This window comes from Acipenser ruthenus, chromosome 56 (assembly GCF_902713425.1).
Source record: "Acipenser ruthenus chromosome 56, fAciRut3.2 maternal haplotype, whole genome shotgun sequence".
Classification (NCBI taxonomy): Eukaryota; Metazoa; Chordata; class Actinopteri; order Acipenseriformes; family Acipenseridae; genus Acipenser; species Acipenser ruthenus.
In genome coordinates, this window is record NC_081244.1 from 3,097,335 (window position 1) to 3,110,556 (window position 13,222).

The following is a 13,222-nucleotide window of genomic DNA, read 5'->3' on the forward strand; positions in this document are numbered from 1 at the left end:
TTTCACAGTTAATTTTGTGAACATTTTCATTCATTTTTCGATTTTCTAATGTTTGGATGAGAAACAGCAGAGAAGAGAAGCTTAGTATCCTCAAATTTTGCCCCAACTTGATAGCACTTACTCTTATTTATAAAAGACAGTACTAAAGTTGAAGTAGAATTCAAAAGGAACTGTTGTAGCTTTGGATATAAAAACACAACATGTTGAGATACTGGCTGATAAACGCCAATAAAGCTACCCCAAAGAAAAGCACTTACTATAATAAATGAAAGAGAATGCCTTTTTTTGAAGTAGCCTGCATGGTTAAAAAATGATGTTGATATAATTGGTCGTTGGTGAATTCTAAAATATCATTAGCAAAGTAAAAAGTAATTCCTTTTCTGCCCCAAAACCTGTAGAAACGAGGATTCCAAGTGAGAAGCAACTGAAACGATGCAAATTCAAACAATTTTCTAACACATAAAACCAGTCAGTGTATACGTTACAATAATCCTTCTGAATAAAACAAATCTTGTCTGTTTAAAACTGTCACCTGGCATTACATTTGTCCTGGTTCATATTCACTGTACTGTGTACTGGGTTACATTTTGGTAAATAAAAAGCAGTATATTATTCTCACATTTGCCCCAACTTGATAGCCTTACTGTTACAAGAAACAAAGGCAGTACTAAAGTTGGAGATTAATTCAAAATAAAGCGTTGTTGTAGGATACGATTGACAAACAACATTGATTTGAAGAGTTACTGGTTGAAATGCAGCAATAAAGCTACCCCAAAGAAAAGCACTTACTACAAGAAAAGTAAAGTGAATGCCCCTTTTTGAAGTAGCCTGAAAGTGTTCATTTCTATCAAAAATAAAGCTGGAGATGGACTGTTCTCAATGGAGATAGACAGAGTGAAATATCTGATGAAAAAATCAACTACAGAGTACCCCAACAAAAAGCACTTACTTTTAAAAACAACGAGTTAGTGCTTAAGTTAAAGTAATCATTGTGACTATTACAATCTGTAAGTATTTCAACTCCTGGGACAATAAAGTGTTGTTTTAAAGAAATACAACTAAGACATACTTAATTCCAGCATGTGCAAATCCTTGGTGAAACAAATCTTCCTTCTTAGTGGCAATGTCTTCTCCTTCTGGATACCTTGCAGGTATGTTCCTACTACAAAAATGCTCCCTTTTTTTGTTCGGTTAGAAATCTGGCAAGAACGGGACTATTTGCAGCCAAGCCCCTTTCTTGCACCGTCGTTATATTTGTCTCAATGAAAATGATTTAACCTCCTTCTGGTTTACTAAACAAAAGATAGTGTTGAGTACCCAATCAGCAGTCTCACACATGTAGTTTCTATGTCAATACAAGTGTTAATACTTATTGAACCCATTGTCCATTTATTTGATAGAAATGACATAACATTTTGTAAAATAACCCTTGCGCCCGCATTCTGATTGTTAAAACACATTATTGGTAAATTTAAAAAAAATACAGCCAAGATCTACCCCAACAAAAAGCACTTACTAATGCAATGAACGAGTTAGTGCTTTTGTTAAAGTAATCCTTGTGACTATAAGACATTTCTGGATCAGCCTTATCCTTTCACAGTTAATTTTGTGAACATTTTCATTCATTTTTCGATTTTCTAATGTTTGGATGAGAAACAGCAGAGAAGAGAAGCTTAGTATCCTCAAATTTTGCCCCAACTTGATAGCACTTACTCTTATTTATAAAAGACAGTACTAAAGTTGAAGTAGAATTCAAAAGGAACTGTTGTAGCTTTGGATATAAAAACACAACATGTTGAGATACTGGCTGATAAACGCCAATAAAGCTACCCCAAAGAAAAGCACTTACTATAATAAATGAAAGAGAATGCCTTTTTTGAAGTAGCCTGCATGGTTAAAAAATGATGTTGATATAATTGGTCGTTGGTGAATTCTAAAATATCATTAGCAAAGTAAAGAGTAATTCCTTTTCTGCCCCAAAACCTGTAGAAACGAGGCTTCCAAGTGAGAAGCAACTGAAGCGATGCAAATTCAAACAACTTTCTAACACATAAAACCAGTCAGTGTATACGTTACAAAAATCCTTCTGAATAAAACAAATCTTGTCTGTTTAAAACTGTCACCTGGCATTACATTTGTCCAGGTTCATATTCACTGTACTGTGTACTGGGTTACATTTTGGTAAATAAAAAGCAGTATATTATTCTCACATTTGCCCCAACTTGATAGCCTTACTGTTACAAGAAACAAAGGCAGTACTAAAGTTGGAGATGAATTCAAAATAAAACGTTGTTGTAGGATACGATTGACAAACAACATTGATTTGAAGAGTTACTGGTTGAAATGCAGCAATAAAGCTACCCCAAAGAAAAGCACTTACTACAAGAAAAGTAAAGTGAATGCCCCTTTTTGAAGTAGCCTGAAAGTGTTCATTTCTATCAAAAATAAAGCTGGAGATGGACTGTTCTCAATGGAGACAGAGAGAGTGAAATATCTGATGAAAAAATCAACTACAGATTACCCCAACAAAAAGCACTTACTTTTAAAAACAACGAGTTAGTGCTTAAGTTAAAGTAATCATTGTGACTATTACAATCTGTAAGTATTTCAACTCCTGGGACAATAAAGTGTTGTTTTAAAGAAATACAACTAAGACTTACTTAATTCCAGCATGTGCAAATCCTTGGTGAAACAAATCTTCCTTCTTAGTGGCAATGTCTTCTCCTTCTGGATACCTTGCAGGAATGTTCCTACTACAAAAATGCTCCCTTTTTTTGTTCGGGTAGAAATCTGGCAAGAACGGGACTATTTGCAGCCAAGCCCCTTTCTTGCACCGTCGTTATATTTGTCTCAATGAAAATGATTTAACCTCCTTCTGCTTTACTAAACAAAAGATAGTGTTGAGTACCCAATCAGCAGTCTCACACATGTAGTTTCTATGTCAATACAAGTGTTAATACTTATTGAACCCATTGTCCATTTATTTGATAGAAATGACATAACATTTTGTAAAATAACCCTTGCGCCCGCATTCTGATTGTTAAAACACATTATTGGTAAATTGAAAAAAAATACAGCCAAGATCTACCCCAACAAAAAGCACTTACTAATGCAATGAACGAGTTAGTGATTTTGTTAAAGTAATCCTTGTGACTATAAGACATTTCTGGATCAGCCTTATCCTTTCACAGTTAATTTTGTGAACATTTTCATTCATTTTTCGATTTTCTAATGTTTGGATGAGAAACAGCAGAGAAGAGAAGCTTAGTATCCTCAAATTTTGCCCCAACTTGATAGCACTTACTCTTATTTATAAAAGACAGTACTAAAGTTGAAGTAGAATTCAAAAGGAACTGTTGTAGCTTTGGATATAAAAACACAACATGTTGAGATACTGGCTGATAAACGCCAATAAAGCTACCCCAAAGAAAAGCACTTACTATAATAAATGAAAGAGAATGCCTTTTTTGAAGTAGCCTGCATGGTTAAAAAATGATGTTGATATAATTGGTCGTTGGTGAATTCTAAAATATCATTAGCAAAGTAAAGAGTAATTCCTTTTCTGCCCCAAAACCTGTAGAAACGAGGCTTCCAAGTGAGAAGCAACTGAAGCGATGCAAATTCAAACAACTTTCTAACACATAAAACCAGTCAGTGTATACGTTACAAAAATCCTTCTGAATAAAACAAATCTTGTCTGTTTAAAACTGTCACCTGGCATTACATTTGTCCAGGTTCATATTCACTGTACTGTGTACTGGGTTACATTTTGGTAAATAAAAAGCAGTATATTATTCTCACATTTGCCCCAACTTGATAGCCTTACTGTTACAAGAAACAAAGGCAGTACTAAAGTTGGAGATGAATTCAAAATAAAACGTTGTTGTAGGATACGATTGACAAACAACATTGATTTGAAGAGTTACTGGTTGAAATGCAGCAATAAAGCTACCCCAAAGAAAAGCACTTACTACAAGAAAAGTAAAGTGAATGCCCCTTTTTGAAGTAGCCTGAAAGTGTTCATTTCTATCAAAAATAAAGCTGGAGATGGACTGTTCTCAATGGAGACAGAGAGAGTGAAATATCTGATGAAAAAATCAACTACAGATTACCCCAACAAAAAGCACTTACTTTTAAAAACAACGAGTTAGTGCTTAAGTTAAAGTAATCATTGTGACTATTACAATCTGTAAGTATTTCAACTCCTGGGACAATAAAGTGTTGTTTTAAAGAAATACAACTAAGACTTACTTAATTCCAGCATGTGCAAATCCTTGGTGAAACAAATCTTCCTTCTTAGTGGCAATGTCTTCTCCTTCTGGATACCTTGCAGGAATGTTCCTACTACAAAAATGCTCCCTTTTTTTGTTCGGGTAGAAATCTGGCAAGAACGGGACTATTTGCAGCCAAGCCCCTTTCTTGCACCGTCGTTATATTTGTCTCAATGAAAATGATTTAACCTCCTTCTGCTTTACTAAACAAAAGATAGTGTTGAGTACCCAATCAGCAGTCTCACACATGTAGTTTCTATGTCAATACAAGTGTTAATACTTATTGAACCCATTGTCCATTTATTTGATAGAAATGACATAACATTTTGTAAAATAACCCTTGCGCCCGCATTCTGATTGTTAAAACACATTATTGGTAAATTGAAAAAAAATACAGCCAAGATCTACCCCAACAAAAAGCACTTACTAGTGCAATGAACGAGTTAGTGCTTTTGTTAAAGTAATCCTTGTGACTATAAGACATTTCTGCATCAGTCTTATCCTTTCACAGTTAATTTTGTGAACATTTTCATTCATTTTTCGATTTTCTAATGTTTGGATGAGAAACAGCAGAGAAGAGAAGCTTAGTATCCTCAAATTTTGCCCCAACTTGATAGCACTTACTCTTATTTATAAAAGACAGTACTAAAGTTGAAGAAGAATTCAAAAGGAACTGTTGTAGCTTTGGATATAAAAACACAACATGTTGAGATACTGGCTGATAAACGCCAATAAAGCTACCCCAAAGAAAAGCACTTACTATAATAAATGAAAGAGAATGCCCCTTTTTGAAGTAGCCTGCATGGTTAAAAAACGATGTTGATATAATTGGTAGTTGGTGAATTCTAAAATATCATTAGCAAAGTAAAGAGTAATTCCTTTTCTGCCCCAAAACCTGTAGAATCGAGGCTTCTAAGTGAGAAGCAACAGAAACGATGCAAATTCAAACAACTTTCTAACACATAAAACCAGTCAGTGTATACGTTACAATAATCCTTCTGAATAAAACAAATCTTGTCTGTTTAAAACTGTCACCTGGCATTACATTTGTCCAGGTTCATATTCACTGTACTGTGCACTGGGTTACATTTTGGTAAATAAAAAGCAGTATATTATTCTCACATTTGCCCCAACTTGATAGCCTTACTGTTACAAGAAACAAAGGCAGTACTAAAGTTGGAGATTAATTCAAAATAAAACATTGTTGTAGGATACGATTGACAAACAACATTGATTTGAAGAGTTTCTGGTTGAAATGCAGCAATAAAGCTACCCCAAAGAAAAGCACTTACTACAAGAAAAGTAAAGTGAATGCCCCTTTTTGAAGTAGCCTGAAAGTGTTCATTTCTATCAAAAATAAAGCTGGAGATGGACTGTTCTCAATGGAGATAGACAGAGTGAAATATCTGATGAAAAAATCAACTACAGAGTACCCCAACAAAAAGCACTTACTTTTAAAAACAACGAGTTAGTGCTTAAGTTAAAGTAATTGTGACTATTACAATCTGTAAGTATTTCAACTCCTGGGACAATAAAGTGTTGTTTTAAAGAAATACAACTAAGACTTACTTAATTCCAGCATGTGCAAATCCTTGGTGAAACAAATCTTCCTTCTTAGTGGCAATGTCTTCTCCTTCTGGATACCTTGCAGGAATGTTCCTACTACAAAAATGCTCCCTTTTTATGTTCGGGTAGAAATCTGGCAAGAACGGGACTATTTGCAGCCAAGCCCCTTTCTTGCACCGTCGTTATATTTGTCTCAATGAAAATGATTTAACCTCCTTCTGCTTTACTAAACAAAAGATAGTGTTGAGTACCCAATCAGCAGTCTCACACATGTAGTTTCTATGTCAATACAAGTGTTAATACTTATTGAACCCATTGTCCATTTATTTGATAGATATGATATAACATTTTGTAAAATAACCCTTGCGCCCGCATTCTGATTGTTAAAACACATTATTGGTAAATTGAAAAAAAAAATACAGCCAAGATCTACCCCAACAAAAAGCACTTACTAGTGCAATGAACGAGTTAGTGCTTTTGTTAAAGTAATCCTTGTGACTATAAGACATTTCTGGATCAGCCTTATCCTTTCACAGTTAATTTTGTGAACATTTTCATTCATTTTTCGATTTTCTAATGTTTGGATGAGAAACAGCAGAGAAGAGAAGCTTAGTATCCTCAAATTTTGCCCCAACTTGATAGCACTTACTCTTATTTATAAAAGACAGTACTAAAGTTGAAGTAGAATTCAAAAGGAACTGTTGTAGCTTTGGATATAAAAACACATCATGTTGAGATACTGGCTGATAAACGCCAATAAAGCTACCCCAAAGAAAAGCACTTACTATAATAAATGAAAGAGAATGCCTTTTTTGAAGTAGCCTGCATGGTTAAAAAATGATGTTGATATAATTGGTCGTTGGTGAATTCTAAAATATCATTAGCAAAGTAAAGAGTAATTCCTTTTCTGCCCCAAAACCTGTAGAAACGAGGCTTCCAAGTGAGAAGCAACTGAAACGATGCAAATTCAAACAACTTTCTAACACATAAAACCAGTCAGTGTATACGTTACAAAAATCCTTCTGAATAAAACAAATCTTGTCTGTTTAAAACTGTCACCTGGCATTACATTTGTCCAGGTTCATATTCACTGTACTGTGTACTGGGTTACATTTTGGTAAATAAAAAGCAGTATATTATTCTCACATTTGCCCCAACTTGATAACCTTACTGTTACAAGAAACAAAGGCAGTACTAAAGTTGGAGATTAATTCAAAATAAAACGTTGTTGTAGGATACGATTGACAAACAACATTGATTTGAAGAGTTACTGGTTGAAATGCAGCAATAAAGCTACCCCAAAGAAAAGCACTTACTACAAGAAAAGTAAAGTGAATGCCCCTTTTTGAAGTAGCCTGAAAGTGTTCATTTCTATCAAAAATAAAGCTGGAGACGGACTGTTCTCAATGGAGACAGAGAGAGTGAAATATCTGATGAAAAAATCAACTACAGAGTACCCCAACAAAAAGCACTTACTTTTAAAAACAACGAGTTAGTGCTTAAGTTAAAGTAATCATTGTGACTATTACAATCTGTAAGTATTTCAACTCCTGGGACAATAAAGTGTTGTTTTAAAGAAATACAACTAAGACTTACTTAATTCCAGCATGTGCAAATCCTTGGTGAAACAAATCTTCCTTCTTAGTGGCAATGTCTTCTCCTTCTGGATACCTTGCAGGAATGTTCCTACTACAAAAATGCTCCCTTTTTATGTTCGGGTAGAAATCTGGCAAGAACGGGACTATTTGCAGCCAAGCCCCTTTCTTGCACCGTCGTTATATTTGTCTCAATGAAAATGATTTAACCTCCTTCTGCTTTACTAAACAAAAGATAGTGTTGAGTACCCAATCAGCAGTCTCACACATGTAGTTTCTATGTCAATACAAGTGTTAATACTTATTGAACCCATTGTCCATTTATTTGATAGATATGATATAACATTTTGTAAAATAACCCTTGCGCCCGCATTCTGATTGTTAAAACACATTATTGGTAAATTGAAAAAAAATACAGCCAAGATCTACCCCAACAAAAAGCACTTACTAGTGCAATGAACGAGTTAGTGCTTTTGTTAAAGTAATCCTTGTGACTATAAGACATTTCTGGATCAGCCTTATCCTTTCACAGTTAATTTTGTGAACATTTTTCATTCATTTTTCGATTTTCTAATGTTTGGATGAGAAACAGCAGAGAAGAGAAGCTTAGTATCCTCAAATTTTGCCCCAACTTGATAGCACTTACTCTTATTTATAAAAGACAGTACTAAAGTTGAAGTAGAATTCAAAAGGAACTGTTGTAGCTTTGGAAATAAAAACACAACATGTTGAGATACTGGCTGATAAACGCCAATAAAGCTACCCCAAAGAAATCACTTACTATAATAAATGAAAGAGAATGCCTTTTTTGAAGTAGCCTGCATGGTTAAAAAATGATGTTGATATAATTGGTCGTTGGTGAATTCTAAAATATCATTAGCAAAGTAAAGAGTAATTCCTTTTCTGCCCCAAAACCTGTAGAAACGAGGCTTCCAAGTGAGAAGCAACTGAAACGATGCAAATTCAAACAACTTTCTAACACATAAAACCAGTCAGTGTATACGTTACAAAAATCCTTCTGAATAAAACAAATCTTGTCTGTTTAAAACTGTCACCTGGCATTACATTTGTCCAGGTTCATATTCACTGTACTGTGTACTGGGTTACATTTTGGTAAATAAAAAGCAGTATATTATTCTCACATTTGCCCCAACTTGATAGCCTTACTGTTACAAGAAACAAAGGCAGTACTAAAGTTGGAGATTAATTCAAAATAAAACGTTGTTGTAGGATACGATTGACAAACAACATTGATTTGAAGAGTTACTGGTTGAAATGCAGCAATAAAGCTACCCCAAAGAAAAGCACTTACTACAAGAAAAGTAAAGTGAATGCCCCTTTTTGAAGTAGCCTGAAAGTGTTCATTTCTATCAAAAATAAAGCTGGAGATGGACTGTTCTCAATGGAGACAGAGAGAGTGAAATATCTGATGAAAAAATCAACTACAGAGTACCCCAACAAAAAGCACTTACTTTTAAAAACAACGAGTTAGTGCTTAAGTTAAAGTAATCATTGTGACTATTACAATCTGTAAGTATTTCAACTCCTGGGACAATAAAGTGTTGTTTTAAAGAAATACAACTAAGACTTACTTAATTCCAGCATGTGCAAATCCTTGGTGAAACAAATCTTCCTTCTTAGTGGCAATGTCTTCTCCTTCTGGATACCTTGCAGGAATGTTCCTACTACAAAAATGCTCCCTTTTTATGTTCGGGTAGAAATCTGGCAAGAACGGGACTATTTGCAGCCAAGCCCCTTTCTTGCACCGTCGTTATATTTGTCTCAATGAAAATGATTTAACCTCCTTCTGCTTTACTAAACAAAAGATAGTGTTGAGTACCCAATCAGCAGTCTCACATGTAGTTTCTTTGTCAATACAAGTGTTAATACTTATTGAACCCATTGTCCATTTATTTGATAGATATGATATAACATTTTGTAAAATAACCCTTGCGCCCGCATTCTGATTGTTAAAACACATTATTGGTAAATTGAAAAAAAATACAGCCAAGATCTACCCCAACAAAAAGCACTTACTAGTGCAATGAACGAGTTAGTGCTTTTGTTAAAGTAATCCTTGTGACTATAAGACATTTCTGGATCAGCCTTATCCTTTCACAGTTAATTTTGTGAACATTTTCATTCATTTTTCGATTTTCTAATGTTTGGATGAGAAACAGCAGAGAAGAGAAGCTTAGTATCCTCAAATTTTGCCCCAACTTGATAGCACTTACTCTTATTTATAAAAGACAGTACTAAAGTTGAAGTAGAATTCAAAAGGAACTGTTGTAGCTTTGGATATAAAAACACAACATGTTGAGATACTGGCTGATAAACGCCAATAAAGCTACCCCAAAGAAAAGCACTTACTATAATAAATGAAAGAGAATGCCTTTTTTGAAGTAGCCTGCATGGTTAAAAAATGATGTTGATATAATTGGTCGTTGGTGAATTCTAAAATATCATTAGCAAAGTAAAGAGTAATTCCTTTTCTGCCCCAAAACCTGTAGAAACGAGGCTTCCAAGTGAGAAGCAACTGAAACGATGCAAATTCAAACAACTTTCTAACACATAAAACCAGTCAGTGTATACGTTACAATAATCCTTCTGAATAAAACAAATCTTGTCTGTTTAAAACTGTCACCTGGCATTACATTTGTCCTGGTTCATATTCACTGTACTGTGTACTGGGTTACATTTTGGTAAATAAAAAGCAGTATATTATTCTCACATTTGCCCCAACTTGATAGCCTTACTGTTACAAGAAACAAAGGCAGTACTAAAGTTGGAGATTAATTCAAAATAAAACGTTGTTGTAGGATACGATTGACAAACAACATTGATTTGAAGAGTTACTGGTTGAAATGCAGCAATAAAGCTACCCCAAAGAAAAGCACTTACTACAAGAAAAGTAAAGTGAATGCCCCTTTTTGAATTAGCCTGAAAGTGTTCATTTCTATCAAAAATAAAGCTGGAGATGGACTGTTCTCAATGGAGACAGAGAGAGTGAAATATCTGATGAAAAAATCAACTACAGAGTACCCCAACAAAAAGCACTTACTTTTTAAAACAACGAGTTAGTGCTTAAGTTAAAGTAATCATTGTGACTATTACAATCTGTAAGTATTTCAACTCCTGGGACAATAAAGTGTTGTTTTAAAGAAATACAACTAAGACTTACTTAATTCCAGCATGTGCAAATCCTTGGTGAAACAAATCTTCCTTCTTATTGATAGCACTTACTCTTATTTATAAAAGACAGTACTAAAGTTGAAGTAGAATTCAAAAGGAACTGTTGTAGCTTTGGATATAAAAACACAACATGTTGAGATACTGGCTGATAAACGCCAATAAAGCTACCCCAAAGAAAAGCACTTACTATAATAAATGAAAGAGAATGCCTTTTTTGAAGTAGCCTGCATGGTTAAAAAATGATGTTGATATAATTGGTCGTTGGTGAATTCTAAAATATCATTAGCAAAGTAAAGAGTAATTCCTTTTCTGCCCCAAAACCTGTAGAAACGAGGCTTCCAAGTGAGAAGCAACTGAAACGATGCAAATTCAAACAACTTTCTAACACATAAAACCAGTCAGTGTATACGTTACAAAAATCCTTCTGAATAAAACAAATCTTGTCTGTTTAAAACTGTCACCTGGCATTACATTTGTCCAGGTTCATATTCACTGTACTGTGTACTGGGTTACATTTTGGTAAATAAAAAGCAGTATATTATTCTCACATTTGCCCCAACTTGATAGCCTTACTGTTACAAGAAACAAAGGCAGTACTAAAGTTGGAGATGAATTCAAAATAAAACGTTGTTGTAGGATACGATTGACAAACAACATTGATTTGAAGAGTTACTGGTTGAAATGCAGCAATAAAGCTACCCCAAAGAAAAGCACTTACTACAAGAAAAGTAAAGTGAATGCCCCTTTTTGAAGTAGCCTGAAAGTGTTCATTTCTATCAAAAATAAAGCTGGAGATGGACTGTTCTCAATGGAGACAGAGAGAGTGAAATATCTGATGAAAAAATCAACTACAGAGTACCCCAACAAAAAGCACTTACTTTTTAAAACAACGAGTTAGTGCTTAAGTTAAAGTAATCATTGTGACTATTACAATCTGTAAGTATTTCAACTCCTGGGACAATAAAGTGTTGTTTTAAAGAAATACAACTAAGACTTACTTAATTCCAGCATGTGCAAATCCTTGGTGAAACAAATCTTCCTTCTGATTGTTAAAACACATTATTGGTAAATTGAAAAAAAATACAGCCAAGATCTACCCCAACAAAAAGCACTTACTAATGCAATGAACGAGTTAGTGCTTTTGTTAAAGTAATCCTTGTGACTATAAGACATTTCTGGATCAGCCTTATCCTTTCACAGTTAATTTTGTGAACATTTTCATTCATTTTTCGATTTTCTAATGTTTGGATGAGAAACAGCAGAGAAGAGAAGCTTAGTATCCTCAAATTTTGCCCCAACTTGATAGCACTTACTCTTATTTATAAAAGACAGTACTAAAGTTGAAGTAGAATTCAAAAGGAACTGTTGTAGCTTTGGATATAAAAACACAACATGTTGAGATACTGGCTGATAAACGCCAATAAAGCTACCCCAAAGAAAAGCACTTACTATAATAAATGAAAGAGAATGCCTTTTTTTGAAGTAGCCTGCATGGTTAAAAAATGATGTTGATATAATTGGTCGTTGGTGAATTCTAAAATATCATTAGCAAAGTAAAGAGTAATTCCTTTTCTGCCCCAAAACCTGTAGAAACGAGGCTTCCAAGTGAGAAGCAACTGAAACGATGCAAATTCAAACAACTTTCTAACACATAAAACCAGTCAGTGTATACGTTACAATAATCCTTCTGAATAAAACAAATCTTGTCTGTTTAAAACTGTCACCTGGCATTACATTTGTCCAGGTTCATATTCACTGTACTGTGTACTGGGTTACATTTTGGTAAATAAAAAGCAGTATATTATTCTCACATTTGCCCCAACTTGATAGCCTTACTGTTACAAGAAACAAAGGCAGTACTAAAGTTGGAGATTAATTCAAAATAAAACGTTGTTGTAGGATACGATTGACAAACAACATTGATTTGAAGAGTTACTGGTTGAAATGCAGCAATAAAGCTACCCCAAAGAAAAGCACTTACTACAAGAAAAGTAAAGTGAATGCCCCTTTTTGAAGTAGCCTGAAAGTGTTCATTTCTATCAAAAATAAAGCTGGAGATGGACTGTTCTCAATGGAGACAGAGAGAGTGAAATATCTGATAAAAAAATCAACTACAGAGTACCCCAACAAAAAGCACTTACTTTTAAAAACAACAAGTTAGTGCTTAAGTTAAAGTAATCATTGTGACTATTACAATCTGTAAGTATTTCAACTCCTGGGACAATAAAGTGTTGTTTTAAAGAAATACAACTAAGACTTACTTAATTCCAGCATGTGCAAATCCTTGGTGAAACAAATCTTCCTTCTTAGTGGCAATGTCTTCTCCTTCTGGATACCTTGCAGGAATGTTCCTACTACAAAAATGCTCCCTTTTTATGTTCGGGTAGAAATCTGGCAAGAACGGGACTATTTGCAGCCAAGCCCCTTTCTTGCACCGTCGTTATATTTGTCTCAATGAAAATGATTTAACCTCCTTCTGCTTTACTAAACAAAAGATAGTGTTGAGTACCCAATCAGCAGTCTCACACATGTAGTTTCTATGTCAACACAAGTGTTAATACTTATTGAACCCATTGTCCATTTATTTGATAGATATGA